The following is a 21,089-nucleotide window of genomic DNA, read 5'->3' on the forward strand; positions in this document are numbered from 1 at the left end:
AAAAGATCATCCATTTCAGAGTTGAGAATTTTTTTGTGAGATCATGAGAATTTGGAACTCTCTTTCTTCAAAGTGTGGTGGAAGCAGTCTTTGAATATTTTAAAGGCAGAGTATTATAGATATACACTTCAAGAGCAAAGGGGGATGTTTACTGGAGGAAAGTACAAATGCAGGCATTACAATCAAATCAACCATGAAAAAGGAAGCTGACTCACTATGCTCCTAATCATTACATTTTTTATATGTATTCATGAAACTCTAACTCAGTTACATCTGGTACATTCCCTTCTCTGCACTCAACAGCTGGTGACCTTGTTCTCAGCCCCATATTTTGATATTTGCTTTCTAAATCTCACCAATTTTATCTAGTACAAAAATAGGTTCTTTGGCCCATTATGTCCACACCAACCATTGAGATCTATTTTGTTTGCACCTCTTTTTTCCAGTGATTTTTCTCATAACCAGAGATACAGTAACTATCATTTCAGAATGAAGGGCTGATTGGGACATCACTGTCACCACTGTCCAACAAGACCAACTAGTTCCTTGGTTGGTGGCTATATTTCTGACAGCTGCAGTAGTTTTACAATTGCAGTCTCTTTGACAACTGGTGGACCTTGGCTAATGAGAATAACAAAATCCAAAACCCCCATAGCCTTACAACTCTTAGCCTCTTTAAAGCCATCTGTACAGTTCTGATACACGTTTGAACATATCAGACTGGGTGGAGGAATCCTTGCTCCTGTCATTATACAAAGGCATCAAATACTGGTTTTAATGAACAGTTAATATTGGAGTTAAATAAAGCAAATAGGATTTCTACAGTGATTCAGAAATATAGCCATGGCATGCAGATTATGCAAGCCCCAGGTTTGGATTACTGCTACGGTATTTGCTGATTTTCCTGGGATGAAATTGGTTACAAAAGCAAGAAAATAAAATGAAACAAGTTATCCAATGTCTGACTTTTGCCCTGTCCTTTTTCTTTCTTTTCTTTGGCTTGGCTTCGCGGACGAAGATTTATGGAGGGGTAATGTCCACGTCAGCTGCAGGCTCGTTTGTGGCTGACAAGTCCGATGCGGGACAGGCAGACACGGTTGCACCGGTTGCAAGGGAAAATTGGTTGGTTGGGGTTGGGTGTTGGGTTTTTCCTCCTTTGCCTTTTGTCAGTGAGGTGGGCTCTGCGGTCTTCTTCAAAGGAGGTTGCTGCCCGCCGAACTGTGAGGCGCCAAGATGCACGGTTTGAGGCAATATCAGCCCACTGGCGGTGGTCAATGTGGCAGGCACCAAGAGATTTCTTTAGGCCTGTAATTCTTGGTGAAAAGGCAGAGGCATGGCTTTTAGATAAGATCAGCAAAGTCCATGACTATGAAGTTCTTCCCAGACAGTCTCCCAGGATAAAGGGCACTGACTTCCCCTCTATTTCTGAGGATCAGGTTGCCTGTGCTTGAATTTTTTTCAACCTTGGGCTGAATTGTATAGCAGTTTCTGCACAGGGTTATCAGAGTGAGACCTTAGTCCAGTTGAATGGTGGTCCAAGAATGGAGATGTATTTCAATTATATTTGCACACCATAGTTGTAAAACATGGTCAGTGAAGACTTGAACACCTATTTTTGGGATTGTTATCCAATAAACAAGGCATCACTATGGGAGGTAGATGAGCTAGAAAAAAGTGCTGTCAATTGAATCTGCTTATGCTTTTTCCACTTGTCGAATTATTTGTAGGAGTTGCTGCTACTGACATGACTTTCTGGATATGTCAAAGTTATTCTATTAAGGCCAAGGGTAACAGAAGCTTAGTCATTGTGTTCCTGGCCTGTTAACCAGACATAGTAATGATAAATATATTTACATGGAATTCTTGGACTATTGGAAAAGCCTGTCTGGTTCATTCATGTCTTTTAAGGAAACCTACCATCTTTCTCAAAATTGGCCCAGCATCATAGATCCAGGAGAGTTAATGATGAACAGAGAACTACATGACCTGAGAGAGAAAGCGAGGAGGTTGATTGCTTGATGATAACTACATTTCCTGAACCCAGTCACACATCATTATGGAAAACTCCAGCCAGAATACACATACGTCAATGTGATCTCTGTGTGTAAAGTTAAGAATGGGAACATTGTCCTCTTTACGCACACCAGTAGATCCTCCAGGTCCACAACATCTGGCCATCGTTTCAGAGGATTGTGCTGTGATGAATTAAATAGCACATCAATAAGATGAAAATAACATTTAAAACCTTTTGTTGACTTTCCCTTTTTCAGTTTTTCTCTCTTAACCAGAAATGTTTGCCATTATGTGGACTCCAGATGTTTTTTTGCTTTTAGTGGGATAATTTGGGCCATGAAGCCAGAGGTGTATCTATTTCTCTCCTTCTTGCTTCATGTCTACTTGAGGACAGACGGCATTTCATCTGGAAAAGTTAGGATCTCTCTCTGCACAGATCTTTTGCAGTGCTACATTTGAAGGCACCGAGTCATGTTGGGGTTTTGTTATGCTAGAGCCTGCTCTCTGCTTCATTACCTTGCTCCATCGGGCTGCTTAGCCATAGGGAACATCACAGCCGAGCTTGATCCCGTTCTCATTCAATATCCATATTTCTCTGCAGCAAATTTTAGGTCAGAAAATTTGAGATTTGAGTCCCATTCCAGAGAATGTACATTTTTATCGCATCTGAATGAACATCTCTCCCCTCAGATAGTTGCAGACTATTCCTGTGGATTCCTGCAGAATGAGCAATGGTGATCTCCAGATATCTTGACCAACATTTAGCACTGACATTTCCTCTAGTGACTTAGCAAGTTTTTCAAATTTTTAAGTGACAATAGTGTGCAAGAGGGCTTTAAAACTACAAGTCTTAATTTATTTATCTTGAACAACAGGGGATAGGATCTGTAATTTCCTGATATACTGTTTGTACCCACATTCTGCCTCCAACTTCCTGCTTGGATACTTGTCACCATTCCTCAATTCAGAATCTAGAACATCCAACAACTGATCTCTGTCTTACCCAGTTCTTAAAAAAGGTCTTTGACCTGGAACATTCATTTTTCCAGTGATGTTACCTGATTTGTTGAATGTTTCCTGCATTTCCTTGTTATTATCATTGATTCCTACCCTATTTGAATTAAAAGTGTAAACAGTTCTCCTTATCAGTGGAGCAATTAATCACAGACACAAAGAAGTGATTGATCCATAGAGAGGTGGGTGAGCTGCTGCCTGCAGAGTGCTAGGGATTGCTAGCAGCCAGAGCAAGGACACCTGGTGTGTGATCAAGTGCTCAGGAGTGTGAGCTAAGCTGGTAGTTGTGTGTGTTGGGATTGGCTCTAACCCACTGTTCACATTCTACTGATTTTTAAAAAAAAGATATTTTGAGTTATCTGACATGTTCTCAAGAACACAGGTCAATGTTAGTCTGTGGAAACATTTTGTATTAGAAGCGATTGGAGTGGAGTCAATATAAAGCTAATGCAATGACCAAACCAGAGTAATAGATTCGTCCTCTAGATTTTGTACTGAGCCCTAAAGATTTTTATCATGTTCAAGTTTATTTGTCAGCCAATTGTACCAGTACAATCCAATGAGACAGTGTTTTCCAGTCCGCTGTGCAGAACAGTGCAAGCACATGTACAGACATAACACACATACAAATAGTCTCTGACTTATAACCTGTGCGACTTATTACCATCCGCACATACGACCGAAATTTTAAAATATATATATATTTTTAAAATATAAAATATACGCGGTTCACAAACCCTAATAGGGATACAGGGCATGTAAGAGCCAAATGTGCATACTTAATTTGTTAGTCAGCGTCCCGGGGTTTCGGGCCTGGGCGGAGCCATCTTGTTTTCTGTGCGAATGAGCAAGTCTTCAGTAGGCGCATCCATGGTGGGTTCGTGTATTGGAGTTTGGTTGGCGCATGCGCGAGAGTTAAGGATATGTTTTCAATATTGTCAGGGCGTTTAACTCTCGCGCATGCACCAACCGAACTCCAATACACGAACCCACTGCACATGCGCCAACCGAAGACTCGTGCATGCGCACAAGAATCAAGATGGCTGCGCCCAGCCCTGGGACACCGGAACACCAACTAACAAGGTGTGCATGGACCAGAATGTGGAAAGATTTGCTGTGGCTGATCGACAAATTCAGGAAACTTTAAGTTGTTATCGTCAAATGTACGATGAAAAAAAAATTTAATTAAAAAGCTTGCTTTAAGACTTTGGTACCTCATGCACGCGGGCAAAATTCCAACCTACGTCCATTTTAATATATGACCAATTCTTCAGTCCCCATTACAGTCGTAAATCAGGGACAACATGTCCAGACAAATAATAAATATAAATATGTATTAAAGTAAATAATATTAAATAAATTATTGAGCGGTGGTTCTCAACCTTTTTCTTTCCACTCACATCCCACTTTAAGTAATCCCTATGCCAGAAGTGCTCTGTGATTAGTAAGGGATTGCTTAAGGTGGGATGTGGGTGGAAAGAAAACGTTTGCTGTTTTAATCATACTTAATTGACTCATGATGTGCATGGTTTCATAACTCCAAAGGAAATGGGCCAATGACAATTTTTCTCAAGCAAAATATTTCAGGAACAATTTAGTCTAGAGCAGAGATTCTCAACCTTCCCTTCCCACTCACATACCACCTTAAGCAATCCCTTAATTTTCAAAGAGCATCGATGGCATAGGGATTACTTAAAGTGGTATGTGAGTGGATGGAGTGTCTCCGCTCCATCCTTAACATTCATTGGAGCGATTTCATCCCTAACATCGAAGTACTCAAGATGGCAGAGGCCGACAGCATCGAATCCACGCTGCTGAAGATCCAATTGCGCTGGGTAGGACAATGGAGAACCATCGCCTTCCCAACGTGTTATATGGCGAGCTCTCCACTGGCCACCGTGACAGAGGTGCACCAAAGAAGAGGTACAAGTACTGCCTAAAGAAATCTCTTGGTGCCTGCCACATTGACCACTGCCAGTGGGCTGATATCACCTCAAACCGTGCATCTTGGCGCCTCACAGTTCGGCGGGCAGCAACCTCCTTTGAAGAAGACCGCAGAGCCCACCTCACTGACAAAAGACAAAGGAGGAAAAACCCAACACCCAACTCCAACCAACCAATTTTCCCTTGCAACCGGTGCAACCGTGTCTGCCTGTCCCGCATCGGACATGTCAGCCACAAACAAGCCTGCAGCTGACGTGGACATTACCCCTCCATAAATCTTCATCCGCGAAGCCAAGCCAAAGAAGAAGAAGAAGAATGTGAGTGGAAAGAGAAAGGTCAAGAACCACTGGTGTAGAGTTATGGTGAGTTGCTTTAGCAGCTCACTGCCTGTGGTAAGAAGCTGGTGGTTCTGGCTCTTATATTTTGGTATCTTTTTTCCAATGGGAGTAGCTGGAAGATGCTGCATGCAGGATAATATGGGTCCTCCCTGATTTTGCGAGCCATCTTTATCTCGGTCAATCCAGTCGATGGAGGGGGAGGCCCCAGTAATCCTCTCTGCCACCTTTTTATAGTATATTTTGTACTTTTTTTAATAGTAATGCTGCATGTGAACTCTGTATTGCATTCGGTTCAGCCAGTCAGGGCATGCAGACATTATTTCATCAAAGAAGAAGCTGTTACAGCATAGTGGTTGAGACTTAGACTAGACCAGCTAGTAAGCTATGATCTTAATACAATCGTAATGCTATCAGATTGATCTTGTAGTAAGACCTTTTTTGTAGACTGGCCATTATTGGTACTGGAATGGCTCCAGCCTGGGAACAATCCAGAATTGACAGTGCTTTACAGTGCTGGGCACAATCCGGAATTTCTGCTCAGTTTCATCTACTGTTTCCAGGACAATTACATCTCTGCAACAACTAATGTATCAAAGATCAGACATTTTGAATGTCTAAGAAACTTGTATTACAATTTATATATGTGGAGTTTTTCTTGGTGGAGTATCTGCACCAGGAACGGATCTGCAAGATGGCCTAAAGTTTTTTTGATCTACATGTGTGAAGCTGGAGTACAGCAGTTTGTGCCCACAAGTCTATGTGTCTAATGTCCATGCAGCAGATCCTGCACACAAAATTTCTTGATCTATTGGGCAAAGACCTCATTTTGTGAGCTGTAGTCGTAGGCATATCTAGGGTACGGCAGCCATGGCACGTGCCCTATGTGCTACTTGAAGTGGGGTGTGGTGCCACTGTCCTCGATCATCAATCTTCATAAGAGTTTAAAAACAAGATTGTTTGTGCTATGTAGGAGCAAGAGTGTGCATTGAATGGATTGTGGACATGCTCTGCTGCTCAATGTTGGTTCCCTTGACCTGTCTGTGCCTCGGAGAAACTAGTTCAGCGTCCCCTTCACTTCTGGTGTCCTCGCTCATCTACTGCAACCTGCACATATTCTCCTATGGACTTCCTATTAAACCCAGCACTGAGCATTCTCTGAGGGGTGAGGGCTCCAGCACCAATCCTCCTTAAACGACGATGTAAAAAAAAAGTTCTACGCAGTGTGCGAGGCAAGCTTGGCAAGCAAGCGACAGAAAGTTGACAATTTGTGGTGCGCACTCACTGGCAGAGCTTGGAAATTATTCCTCCCCCACCCCGACTTAAGCTCAACTCCCCTAACACCCCTTGTCTGATTTATTTCAAACAGAATAGTTTTCAGACCAGCAAGAGAATAATTGGCATTAGCACTTTTACTATAACTGCCGAGGGGAGGGTTCGGAATCGGGTGTGTGGAGCTCCTGATGCCTGACACCAAACCCTCCCGTGTCCCTGTTGGAGCCTGGGCTGAGGAGGGCGTGTGCTGAAGGATGAGTGTGAGCATGGGCTTCAGCATCTTCCTGCTTCTTTCTTTCAGCACTGAGTCACCTTTCCACTGAAGGTAAGACAGGCACCTGTGGGGATGGTGACAGCCATTCAACACCTTTAACTTCGACCACTCTGCTCCGGCCTGGGGAACACCACTCACTGCTTTCATTCAGCAAATGCTGACCTTTGAAGTCGGCGGAGGGTTTTTTAAATTGAAATGACTGTCATGTTTTTTAAGATGTAGATTATTTTCCAATATCTCAATATATCCAACTGGATATGACTATTTTAGGGTTCTACAGTGGCAAAGACAGGTAGGGAAAGTGAAGTGGATGGCATGGCGGTGGCGAGGGATGGTTGCGGGGTGAAGGGTTGAAGTAAGTAAGTTTTAGCAGGGGGAATGCTATTTTCCCTAGATATGCCACTGGCTGTAGTAGTACCTCATGTGCACCAGCTTTTTATGTTAAAAGAAATTATGCACAGGCATATCTGTAGGAACAAATCATCCTTGACCCCAAGAAACTACTGAAAGTTTTGCTACAGTTGTACCTCAGCAACAATTAGGATTACACTTACTGGACAGGTTAAGCATCTTCATAAATTCATCTATGCACAAGCAACACATTAGGCACACATTTTCAATAAAACCAACACGTGATTCCAACAGACATGTTACAGAATTATGGCACACACTCACATGTTGCAGTATGTCACACATACATGTCAAGCAAATATCACATACATACATGTGTAACATCACACAAGTTACATGCATGCACATCACATACACAAATCACAAATATTGCATGATAAACTTGTTATATGATTGATAAATGCTTGAGCACATTACAACTTCACACAGGATTACTCTTACAATGCAGTGTTCTTATTTCTTGTTGAAGTTGGGTAGTCTCTATGTTAGTGATCATGTCTGCAAACTAAATTTATTTGAATTGAGGCTCTGCCTTTACACACACACACACATAGAGTCAGAATTTTAAGCATCTGACAGGTTAGTCACTAGCATTGGTTTTCAACTATTACTCATTGTAATGTGTAGTGTTTTAGAAGAATCACAAAATATCATTATGTTATTAAACTAAAATGTCCTTTGGTGTCCTTTGTTCATTTTTCCTGTGACACTTTCAATTCCATGCATCAGCTTATGTTCTAAGCACAAATTGAATGGATTGTGCTGTTCCCTTTTCCCCACTTAGGACTGGGTTGAACCCCAGAATTCAACTGGTTTGAACTGAAGACATACAGACACAAGTACCTTATACTGTATATATATTTTTTAATTCTAGCTCAATCAGCTTTGTATGAAGGATTGAAAGTAGTTCTTCAGCATAGGGCTGTCCTGCATCCCTGGAGAAACTAACTGCAGTTGTGAGCTGTGCTGAAAGCAAGAATCTTGTCATTAAACTAGCAATGGACCATCTGGGGATCAAACCAAGGAAATTCTTGGTGATGAACCCTCAGATATTCCTGGGATATTTGGTCCAGCTGCTCAGTACCTGTATTTATATTTCATAATAAATCTGTGAGACTGATACACCTGATGAAGAGCCCAGTTGCAAAACTTTGGTTACTCTTTAGTTTCATAACTGCAGGACCTGCTGAGTTTTTCCAGCACATTTGTGTATTGAACTTGACCCCAGCTTCTGCAGACTTTCTTATTTCACAGAAACAGGAGACTGAGGTGGAGGATATGATATGATGATGTCCTCTTTTTAGTTTTTTAAATTTCCTTTTTAATTTGACTCCCAGGGTTCCAGAATCACTTTCAGGCTGTCTGCTATCTAGAACTGTGTGTTTGAAGTATAAATATAGTCCAGGATGAAAAAAGAGCTTCTCTCCCTCTTCCTTTGAAATGTTGTCATGGGATCTTTTACATCCAGGGCAGGTGAGGCCCCCAGTTAAAGGTCTCATCTGAAAATCAGCATCTCTGATGTAGCAACATTCTGTTGGATCTGTTCTGGAGCCAGAGCTTGCATCAAGTCTCTGGAATTGGATTCAAACTTGCATCCTTTAAGTCAGGAGTGAGTCACCAATGGCATGAGGTTTATAGGTCAGGAGAGGTATTTACATGGCAACCAATATGTCTGCAAGAGTTAGAGACTGATTATGGTCAGTGATTGTGAAGGGAGCAGTGGAGTAGTGGAGCAGTGGAGTTCAATCGTGGGGTGAGCTACAACCAATAATGTAAGCTAGAGTGGAGATGGGGACCACAGAAGCATGTGGCAGTGTTTGAAATTTGGAAGCCCAAAGTTTGAACTGACTTTTGAAAAAATGCTTCAATATTTTGAAAATTGGAGGATATTTGAAAGAAATAACTTTAATTCCTTTCCATATTGGCAAACTGTAGATGTAAATTACTATTTAGAGGCTATAATTAGCACTTACTGTATCCCAACAAATTCTCGTTCAGACAGGAATAGAACTTAGTAACTTTTAGAATTTAAGAAGCCTGCTTAGATCAGTAGAATTTAAATATGGATTGTCTTATTTGCATAGTCAGGAAGAGACTCAGGATAATCCAAAGGATATTTGGTTCTACACATCATCCATGCTGTATTTAACCTAGAAGTGCCAATTCAAGATAGAGAGGTATGCTTGATGTCTGACTTATGCTGAACATGCTACTGAGTAGTAAACTGGAGACATGAACAACAGCAGGAGGAGTCCACTCAGTCACATAAGCCTGCTTGCCATTTAATGAGATCATGGCTGACCTAAATGTAACCTTATTCACTGTTTACCCTTTTAACTTTTAACCCTGTGCAAATCAAGAAACTGTCTATTTTTCCTTTAAACATGTTGGAAGTCTCTGCTTCCACATGAATTTCAGGAAGAGGGATAGAAAAATTCATGACCCTCTGCAAGAGAAAAATATTATATAATTGATCCTACTTTTAACAGTGAGCCCTAGTTCTAGATTTTCCCATACAAGGAAACCCACATCACATCCACTGCCAAGTCCCTTCAGGATCTTATTTATTTCATTCAAGATGTCTCTCACTCTTCTAAACTTCAGCAGATACAAAGGCTTCCAACTCAACCTTTCCTTATAAGATGCGTTAACTACTTCTTTTCATAAGGAGACCAATAATGTAGATTTGCCAAACTCCCACGTAAATGAACTAACTTTCCTACTTTTATATATATTGTTCCTCGCAATAAATTAAGGATCTTGAATATGACCTACTTACATTTCCCTAACTTATTTTGAACTGAGTGCTTTACGTTAACACTGAATATTTAGAAATGGAAAAATATGCATATCTATTAAAACTCTGAAATATTAAAATCTGCTAAAAAAAATAAGCATGTCAATTTACTGGAATTTTCAATCAAAATGTGGCTACTGTCATTGTTCCACAATACTGTATTTGTCTCCTGTGCTACCAATCAACCACATTAGACAGGTATCTGTGATTAATAGGCTTTAATCATCTTTAGATGTCAGCACATCTTACATGTTGCTGGTCCAGTTCCAAGGCTGGTACTTAGGGAGGCATTTGGGTGTAACAGCTTTTATGGGGATATCCGGGAGGGAGGAGTCACAGGTTCAGGAGCAGGCCAGCCCATAAACACATACATACAATATACACAGTGGTAGCACCACATCTCCCCAGTTAAATTACCTCTCATCCAGTTGTCAGTAGAATGCTAATTGACTGTAACCTCTCGGATTTTATGTGTAATTTGGCAATATCATGTTTATTTTTAAACTTGTACAATATTGAATTAATTTAAACTAAATTCTTTAGGTAATATTGTAATCTTGATGCGCTGAGACAAAATATCCAAAGATAAACAAATTCTCCCCTTGAAAAAATACAGAGGTAATAGGTAGGAATTACTCAATGAGCAATGAATTCATTATAGGTTGAGAGAGAATATTTTCAGTCATGAGAATAAAGAACGAGTGATATACTGATCTTAGATAAAACTAAGATCATGACGAACATATTCAAATTGGAACTGTTGGAAAGTAAAATTCTCCTTCATAACAAGGAGTGAGCTATGAAGCATAGACATTTTGAAGAAGCTATATTAGCAGATAGCAAGGACAGAATAGAAAACAAAAAGGACTGGGGAGTTATGTGTGGACCATTTTTCTGGAGCAGCTAATCGGCAAGAAGCAGTTTGTCCTCAAGGTATATTTGTTACTTTGGGACTAACTTAATATTAGTTATTACACAAAGAAAATCTGTGCTGTAGGATAATGTATGAATTACTTAAGGTTGGTTTTCATTCATTTGGAAAAGTGACTGGAGTTTTGACCTGTTGGATGTGCCAGTGTGCACTTTAACATGATATTTTTGGGATGACTCCCTCCAGCACAGTTTCATTCTCACAACCTAAAACCTGTTTGGTCTTGAGTAATAAATTCCAAACCCCTCCAATAATGCAAGACTTTTAAGATATCAGAAAATAAATGATTACTTTGACAATATCACTACAACTGTACTTGTTGAATTCAGCTAGGTGTAATACCATAAAAGGATGCAACAATTGTAAATCCATGTTAAATATGTATCAAATAATCTGGGATATATTAGCTTGTTTAAGGCTAGATTCAAAAAGGGATTAGATCTGTATGCTAGAAATGAAACCATTTAACAGGAATGGAAAATAGAATGGTGAGATTCAATAGATTTATTTTTGAAAGAGCTGATGGTCTAATTGGGCCTCCTTCTATCCTGATTGCTGTGACATGGACTTAGCAGTAGCAATGATGAAAAAAATGTCAACATTGACCACTATTTCTCTAGAATTGATAGAATTGACATGTGCTCCTGGAAATAAAAGGAAATCCAAAAGTTGTCAGTGATATCCTATTCTTTCTTGGGACGTGATATTGAAATCATTGCTAATTGGAATTTTTTTGAAGTAATTGAATTGATGAAGCCCTTCACTATTTTTAACACTACACCATCATTAAAAACCCTTGGTAAAAGCCACTAAATTAAATGTAACAGTCTTTATTTTAAATCCCTCTGGAACAAATTATGTATTGCAAGAATTTCTTTCTCTCAATTTCATTCTTTAAATGTTCTCTTTGTTCATAAAATTACAACTTCAGATAATCTTACTTGTATGCCACTTTTAAAATTTTTTTGATGCCTGTAAGATGTTTCAATATTTGTGTGAAATTACTTACTTCATGGTTTGGTGCCTCTGGGAATCTTTCAGCATAATTGACTTTCAGTAATATTATTATTGCTGGACTTTGGAGGACTCCTGCAAGTGACAACAGAAAACAATGATTATCATGAAAGAGGAATTCCATACCATTCCCACATCATTGCTAATAGCAAAATTCAGGCCATTGTTACCTACCAAACGGAAAATATACTGCAAATATTACTCTGAACAATCCACCTTCAGAATTGGGAATTTGAGTTATTGGATATAATAGATGGATAATGAGATTAATGTAAAGAGTCAAGGTGATTACTCAATGAGATCAAGGACCTGAGGACTGAGGGATGTTTAATGGGGATTTTGGTGTGAATGGATTTTATGAGGTGAATGGGTAGAAACACAAAAGTTTTCGGTGAGCCTGTACCAAGAGACATGAAGGTGGTTCAGTATTGATCAGAGGTTGCATGGTTGGAAACCATATTGTGTCGTGATGAAAATAACACATCATTTAAAGTCCCAATTTAGTTTGCAGACCCAATGGCCTCAGATTCAGTTTCATGGCTGAGTTGGTAGGCTGTTGTGTTGGAATAGTAGCCAGAGCAATGTGGTTACCTTTCTGATCTCATTATGATATTTTAAGCAAAACACTGAAGATTATTGTAATTTTGCAGCCTACGGTAATTCTACGATGCATAGGATATGGATGCAGCCTTGTCTGACTACTTATAGCAAGTTAATACATTTGGAAATAAAAATTAACATGAAACCTAATTCCCAATGGAAGGAGCGGAACTCTCAGATAATTTCTGTGCTTTTTAATTTGAAATTGGCTTTGGAAGTCTTGACCACATGATAGGACATAAGGCTATAGTACTAGAATTATCCAACCTTTAGACATACCAACACAGAACTGTCTAATGAGCATCAGCCAAAATCTGGTTTTCCCTGATGAGAAAGACTGACATTTATCTTATGCTTTAATCTCATTTTGCAAAATGGTATGGCATTTTGGATACATAGAGTTACGGTGATGTGTAGTCTGTGCAATCCAGTGCAACAGCTACTATCAAACATAGCAAAAATAAATAACCTTGAACAATGTAATAACTGTTTAAAATGAGGTAGTGGAATTATTCTGTTGATGACCTCTTCCCTCTTCCAGACTTTGTCATTTTTGCTCAAACCAAAGAGTAATTGAATGGAAAAGCAAATTGTAGAGGGGATGGGGAGAGTCTGCAGATAGATAGAGATAGGTTAATTGAGCAGGCAAGCATTTGGCAGATGGAGTGTAAAGATGGTAAATGTGAGGACATCCACTTTGAAATGAAAAATCAAAGATCAAATGATTATTTAAATAGTGAAAGATTCCAGTATGCTGTTATGCAGAAGGGACGATTGCTTATGGATGAATGGCAAAAGCAGGTCCAACAAATAATCAAAAAAGGAAATGGAATGTTGGCTTTCATCCCTTTTGCAAGTTAAGAGCAGGAAGGTACTGTTGCAACCGTTCAGGGTACTAGTGAGGCTGTACCCAGAATACTCACACACACAGTTCTGGTTTCCTTAATCGAGAAAAGGCACTGGCTTTGGAAGTAGTACACAGGAGAATCACAAGGTTGATTCCAGTCGATGAGGAGAGATTGTCACCTGGAACTATACACGTTGGAATTTAGAAGAATTTGATCTTGTCGACACAAACAATTATAGATAAAGCAGGAAAGCTGTTTCCATTGGCATGTGAGACATGAATGAAGGGACATAATCTCAAAATTCAGAGAGCTCCTCTACTTCCTCAGGAGTTTGCAGAGGTTTGTTATGACAGCAAACACCCTGGAAAATTTCTACACATGTGTGGTGCAAAGTGTGCTGACTGGCTGCATCATGGTCTGGAATGGGGACACCAACACCCCTGAATGTAAAGCCCTCCAAAAGGTAGTGGACACAGCCCAGGACATCGCAGACAAAATCCTCCCCATATTAAACTTAAGTCTTGACTTACAGCACAGTAACAGGTCCTTTTGGTCTAGCTGCCCAATTACACACGATTGACCTACATTCTTGGTATGTTTGAAGGGTGGAAGGAAACTGGACCCTCCGGGAAAAACCCACACAGACACAGGGAAAACATACAAACTCCTTAAAGACAGTGCAGATTCAAACCCCAGTCCTGACCGCTGGTGCTGTAACAGCATTGTACTAACTGCTACGCTAACCATGTAGCCCCATCGAGAACATCTACAAGGAACGCTGCTGTCGGAGAGCAGCAGAAATCATCAAGGATTATACCACCCAGCACATGCTCTGTTCTCGCTGATACCATCAAGAAAGAGGTATAGATGCCACAAGACTCACAGTACCAGGTTTAGGAACAGCTGCTACCCCTACACCATCAGACTTCTCAAAAACAAACTCAATCAGGGACTTAGAACCATAAAACCATAGAAAAGTACAGTACAGAAAACAGGCCATTTGGCCCTTCTAGTCTGTGCCAAAACATCATTCCGCTAATCCCACTGACCTCCACCCATTCCATAACCCTCCAGATCACTTCCACCCATGTATCTATGCAGTTTATTCTTAAAACTTAAGAGTGAGCCCGCATTTATGTCAGATGGTAGCGCATTCCACTCTCCCACCACTCTCTGAGTGAAGTTCTCCCTAAACCCTTCCCCTTTCACCTAAACCCATGTCCTCTCATATTTATCTCTCCTAATCTAAGTGGAAAGAGCCTACTTGCATTTACTCTGTTTATACGCCTCATAATTTTGTAAATCTCTATCAAATCTCCCCTCATTCTTCTACACTCCAAGGAATAAAGTCCTAACCTGTTTAATCTTTCCCTATAACTCAACTCCTGAAGACCCAGCAACATCCTAGTACATCTCTCTTCATTCTTTCAATCTTACTGATATCCTTCCTGTAGTTTGGTGACCAGAACTGCACACAATACTTCAAATTTGGCCTCACCAATGTCTTAATCAACATCACCATAACAGCCCAACTCCAGTACTCAATACTTTAATTTATGAAGGCCAAGATGCCAATTATGTATCTATTCCCAGATCCCTTTGTTCCCCTGCACTCCTCACATTAAAGGACTCTTATTTTTTTCACTTTATTGATTGTTTTTATTCTCTCTGGATTGCACAGTCAGTTTGATTACATTTGTTATCTGTTTACATTTATTTACTTGTTTTCATTTGTTTGTTGTGCATAGTTTCTTTGCACTACCAATAAGTGGTAATCCTGCCTCACCTGCAGGAAAAAGATCCTCAGGGTCTTATGTGATGTCATGTATGTACTCACGCAATAAGTCTGAAATCTGAGTAGGACAGAGATGAAGCAAACTGCTTTTCCAACAGAGGAGTGAATCTGTGGAATTCTCTGCCCAAGGAAGTCTCATTGAATATATTTAACAGTTGTATAGATATTATTTGAACTGTAGTAGAATTAAGGATTGTGGGAAAATGGCAGGTACAGGAGTAGATGGAACTGAGTCCAAAGCCAGATCAGCCATGATCTTATTGAATGGTGGAGCAAGCTCAACAGGCAGTGTACTTCCTCCCATTAATGTTCTTAGTAGTCATTGTTGCCCATTTTAATAGATGCCCGTCTTTTGTTCTCTGTGAATGGGAGAGACGTGAACCATTTAATGTGTCTTCTGAGATGTTGGATAGAATTAATAGTGCAGTAGATCTTGTAACCCACATCATCTACCACCTGGCTGTCTGTTGTTTGCATATCAGCCATGAAATCCTCATTTCCTTTTCCCTACTGGCTTATGCGGATGTCAGCTGCAGCACTTGCACTCAATATCTGGGAGTTCGTATCCCATGGCAGACACATAGCCAGGCTAATATTACCAAAACGTGCAACTGTACGTTAAAGAGTTGGTGTCGTGAAGATGAGACCTTGAACCAAGGACCCATCTGTCCTCTTAGCTAGATTTAAAAGATCCCATTGGGCTGTTTCAGAATTAGCAGTGTTCAACCCCCTCACCCTGTGACCCCTAAATCAACACCGTATTATTTGCTCATTTTATTTATTTTGAATTCTTTGGCAGCTTGTCCTCTTCACCTACAACTCTCTACGTAAAAAAAAAACTTGACATCTCCTCTATATTTTCCCCTCTCGCTTTAAATGCATGTCCTCTCATATCAGACATTTTTTCCTGTCCTCAGCCCTCAGAGAAAAATACCCAAATTTGTCCAGCCTCTCCTTCGAGCTCACAGCCTCTAATCCTGGGCCCTATCTCGGTGAATTTCTGTACTTTTTGAGTCCTTCATTGAAAACTTCAGTATGAAATATTGAACTTATGAATTTGTCTTGGTACAACAAAGTTGTTTTTTTTTCATTTTGTTTCTGATTAATAATTTGGCCAGGGATATTGACAGTACAGGGTTTATCAAAAGTGTTGCTGCTTGTAGAATCTTAATGGTAGGATAATATTTAGGCACTGTCTGTAATGAATTTGTACATTCTCCCCATGACTTGCATGGACTTTCTCCAGGTGCTCTGGTTTACTCCTACCCTCCAAAAACAGAGGTCAGTAGGTTAATTGGGTGCAATTGGGAGGCACGGTTTCTTGGGCTGTATTGACAAAAAAATTAAAAATTGGTTGTTCTGAGGTCAGATAAGGCAAATATAAATTAAAATCTTCTTTTTCATATTCCCACATTAGGTATTCAGGTTTCATTCTGCTAGAAATTAAGTGGATCTAATTTGCTAAGGCCACAACTTCTTCATTAATGACATTTCTTTCATCTCTTCAAAGGCTTTTAAAATCCAAGCTAAACACCAATATTTCATTTATCACTTTTTTTCTCACCATTATTTTCCAATCTTATTCGTTTCATCATTTTATAACCAATAATAGTAGTTTAATCATGGCTGAGGATCAGCTGAGTACCTCCTGTCATCACTAATGCTTTTATGTATTATCTCCTGTGCACTCCACACAGAACTTAATCTTTCACAAGTTTCATGAGCTTTAGTCAGGAGTGGCCTGTATACTGCGTAAAGAGTGGGTGTAGTTCCCTTGCCTTAAGTATTTAAAAGAGTGGTACAGGTCATTGGTATGAGAATAATTCACCCATAGAATGATGCATTGATAACTAATTTCACTCAAGGCAAGAATGTGGAAGGGCCCGAAATACGTCATTTGTGTTTTCTGAGAGTTTGTTTGAAGCAGAGGTATATCCTCCTTACCTGTCATTAAGTTTTCATAATGACAATGCAATTTGTTTGAAAGGTTTTTCAAAGAAACCTGTATAGGATATCCTGTTTTATGTTATGGAACATATTTGCATTCAGGTTATTGGTTTTGAGATAACCTTGTACAGGTGCAATGATGTAGGGAGGGTGCTGTGTTTAAGTTGTGGTAGCGAATAAATTAGATGCTGCTGGCAAACCTTGTTCAGTTGTTTTGCACAACCTGGTGTGAGTCAGTATTGGATAATTCGAGCACACCCTCTCTGCATTCAGCATATGTTGTCTCCCCAGCTACTCAACTGCAGGACACAGGGTAATTATTTCCCTTTTTAAGCCGGATCTTGTGCTCTTGAAAGATCCTGTCCACTCCCTTTAAGTTCAGCAGGGCAGGACTAAGAAGGTTTCATTGTTTTCACACCAGAAATTAATTATAGTGAAGGTGACACTGGGCCAGGAGAAACAGTGCTGCAAATGCACTTGGCCTAGATAATCACAAGGGCTGAAATCACATAGATCCTCAAATGGGCAATCTTTTTGATCGAGATTAAGCAAGCATTTCTTGTGTAAGTTGCACCCTCGGGGATAAGGATAAATTATTTTCATTTCAGCTTTGCAGGTTTTAATGTGGTTAATAAGGCCAATATGAGGACAACAGGTGGGACGGGAGGTGGCTTGACAGAGAAAGTAGTGCGTAGTTTCTGAGCTGGGTGCATCCTTTTCAGCAGGCCTTTTCACACCGCCGTATCTTGGCAATCCTCCTAGGACCAGGGTAAAGTTCCCGGGAAGGCTGCACCTCCCAGCCCTTTCACACCACAGCCTTACTTACCTTGTAAATTGACAAATGGTGGCTCCTGTGCCCAGTGATCACATCATGAGTGATGCTTTATGCACTCACAGGAAGTCCCACTGGAAGTCAAATCACGCATTTGTAATGGCGAATGGAATGGATTTATGGATGATGGCCCTACAACTCTGTGCCTTAATTACAAAGCAGGCAACTAGCGTAAACATAGTTGTCAATAGTATATTGAAAACTAATGCACGATCAATCACATAAAGACTGAAGTTGCCAAAACTGAAAGGTTTTATTTGCAAGAGATGCACAGCATCCCTGTGTTGGTCGCTCACATTGACCCGGGCTCGAACTGGGGCAGGCTTGTGGTATGACAGCCTTTATGGGGAAGAAAAGAGAGAAGTCACAAGCAGGCCAGTGAGAGCAGGGTCAACTAGGAAAGGTCATGTAATTTACATATGACAAATATATACAATAGTGGTTTCACTACATTAACACTGGAGGAACAAGACAGCATATTCGTAGAGGATATGCATATGCTAATGTCACAAAGCTTACCTGGTAAGCCATTTGTGCTTTCACACTGCTAGAAGCAGATTGACAGGTGAACTCGGTCGGGCTCCGAGAGTATCCCCACCAAGGTCTCGGAGCCCGGTCAATTTTGACCAGGCCTGCCTGGTCCAACCTTTTCACATTGCATGATTCCCGGTAACCAGGTAAATTGCCCAGTTAACCCACATACATGGCAGTGTGAAAAAAGTGTTTACGTGGGTCTTCATTTGCCCTGATGCATGAAGTCAAGTCACTGCCATCTGGAATACCTCTCCCCTGATCATTTAAGGACCTGTTATCCTCAGGAGTTGCGGGATGTTACATATTTTCAAGCGGGATTAAGTACATCTTTGAATCTTTTCCTTTCTCCGTCTGGTTGTCCATTTGTTATGATAGCTCAGCATGCAGTTTGTATGTGTTCAGGGGCCTGGTTACATTTGTAAATGACAAAAGTTTCTCAGCGAAGCTGTCTGAATGTTAATAAAGCCACAGGGTGGGAGATAGTGAGGTGAAAGAGCTGATGAAATTTGATTGCATATCGCTGGAGGTGAGTAGTGGCAATGCCATGAGCTAAATAATGGAAAGTGTTGGGGCAATGAATAGCTTTGCTTTATGTTAGTCCCTGATGAGATTGATCTTGTTGTGAACTTGTTGGTTAAGATTACGACGTGCCAATGTTCTGGTAGTTGAGGCAAAGTGGAGACAAATTTCTCCAGGCAGCCAAAAACACTTAAAATGCAATAAACCTGCAACCTCATGCTCCATAACTTAACAATGAAATATCATATAATAAACATTGCAAAATGCTGTTAATACTACATCTGGGAATTATGAAAATTTGCAGTTTCACTTTATGTGACCTTGGGGTATCCTGAAATATTTTCCATCCAACAAAGTGTAGAAAACATGCCAGCTGATTTGTACATCACAATTCCCAACCTACAGCAATGGGAAAATAGCCAGATAAGCTATCGTTGGTTTAGCTGAGGGGTCATAATTGGCTGCTGCAGCAGGGAAAATTCACAAATTATTCTACAGAATTCTATGGAAATCTTTTACCTTCATCCAATAGACAAAATGAGGACTTTGGTGTAAAGTCTCTGCCTGAACAGTAATTCCCACTCAGGGTACCCAGTTTCTGAGCAATGGCTGATAGTGGTCTGGTCAGATCTGCATTTCTCTGATTGTGCAATGACTGTACAAACCAGATTTATTCCAGGGACTATCCCTTTTCTAAAATGAGTTAGCTGACCTTAAAGGACCAGAAGTGAGAGACCTACTAATAAATAGATATGCCAATAGACAGTGTGTTTCCATATCTGAATGTTTCTCAACATTTGGGGATATCAGAGAATAAGAGAAGGATGTAGAACTGAGAGCAGGATAATGAACTGGTGAGGAAAGTTGTCTGAGGGTGGACTATCCAAGGATTAACTAGAATTCATTGTTTCAGACATCCTTTTGATGTCTTGGGTCAATGTATTTCACTTGCTTCTTTCATACCATCAACTCTGGGCAATGCAGTTAACCAAGTCAGAAGTTTGACTGTTCACATGAATCTTATCATGCACCATGATAAGATTTCCTTACTCTCAGAGGAATTGTGAACCTCTGACCCTCTGATGGATGTAAATGATCCTTTAGCATTATTTTGAAGAGAAGTAATTAAATTATTTTTTAATGTAAAAACAAAAACTGCGAGAATACTTGGCAGGGAATGCAGGATCTATAAATAGAGAAAAAGCATTAACCTAATCCACTCAATGACTTTTCGGTTGGCCAGTTCTGATATAAACTAGAAAGGCAGGTTATCCAAAAATGTTGGATTTCGTGTGCTCTATGGTGTATTCTGCCAATTTGGAATATGCAATGCTATTCGTTGATCTTACATTGGGCTAAGACCGTAAGGGGCTAAAGACAAGCAGACCAGAATGGCAAAGAGAATGAAACTGGAATCTCTTGATCAACTTTGAGGAGTGAAAGGAGGTGTTCGACAAAGTAGTTAGTTACCCGATCTGACTTTGCTTTCTCCATTGCAGAGGAACCATGTTCTGAGCACAAAATGGAAGAAGATTAAGTCATGTGTGAGTCTCTAGATTGAGGGATAGTAATAGATAAAAGGTCACGTTGCACTGTATATAAAGAGTCTGTCAAGGAGTTTGAGGGATGGTGAAAATAGAAGAGTGAACCAGGGAAATGGAGAGGAAATGGTTCCTTCTAAATGATGAGGAAGAGGGTAAAGTGCACTTAGATGTGTCCTTTACAAGAAGCAGGAATAGAAGGAGCTGTAGACTGAGTAGGTGTGGGAGTCTGTGGGCTTGTGATAGAAATTGGTTCCAAACCGAAGTCAAGGTGAAGATGGGTATTAAAAGAATTGGGGGAAAGATTGTCAGAAAGTGAGAACAAGGTAGAAAGTGGCAATAAAGGTGATGATGCTTTTGAATTCTGCACAAGACAAAGATGCAGCACCATTAATGTACTGGATGAAGAGTTGATAAAGTGGAGCTGAGTAAGACCGTTTCACATATGCAATAAAGAGACAGGAA

The 21,089-nt window shown here is 40.2% G+C and overlaps 1 protein-coding gene and 1 long non-coding RNA gene across 5 annotated transcripts in view; one reads left to right on the forward strand and one right to left on the reverse strand.

Moving 5' to 3' along the window:
• Positions 1-21,089, reverse strand: part of LOC138741891 (uncharacterized) — a 280,492-nt gene that overhangs the window by 119,191 nt on the left and 140,212 nt on the right. For all 3 annotated transcript variants that reach the window (XR_011343862.1, XR_011343868.1, XR_011343855.1), the window contains one exon: positions 12,004-12,083. This is a non-coding gene — a long non-coding RNA (uncharacterized lncRNA). The remainder of the gene's footprint in view (positions 1-12,003; positions 12,084-21,089) is intronic.
• creb3l1 (cAMP responsive element binding protein 3-like 1) overlaps positions 1-21,089 on the forward strand; it is a 158,949-nt gene that overhangs the window by 51,833 nt on the left and 86,027 nt on the right. The window lies entirely within an intron of this gene.

The sequence above is a fragment of the Narcine bancroftii genome, chromosome 1 (genome assembly GCF_036971445.1).
Source record: "Narcine bancroftii isolate sNarBan1 chromosome 1, sNarBan1.hap1, whole genome shotgun sequence".
Classification (NCBI taxonomy): Eukaryota; Metazoa; Chordata; class Chondrichthyes; order Torpediniformes; family Narcinidae; genus Narcine; species Narcine bancroftii.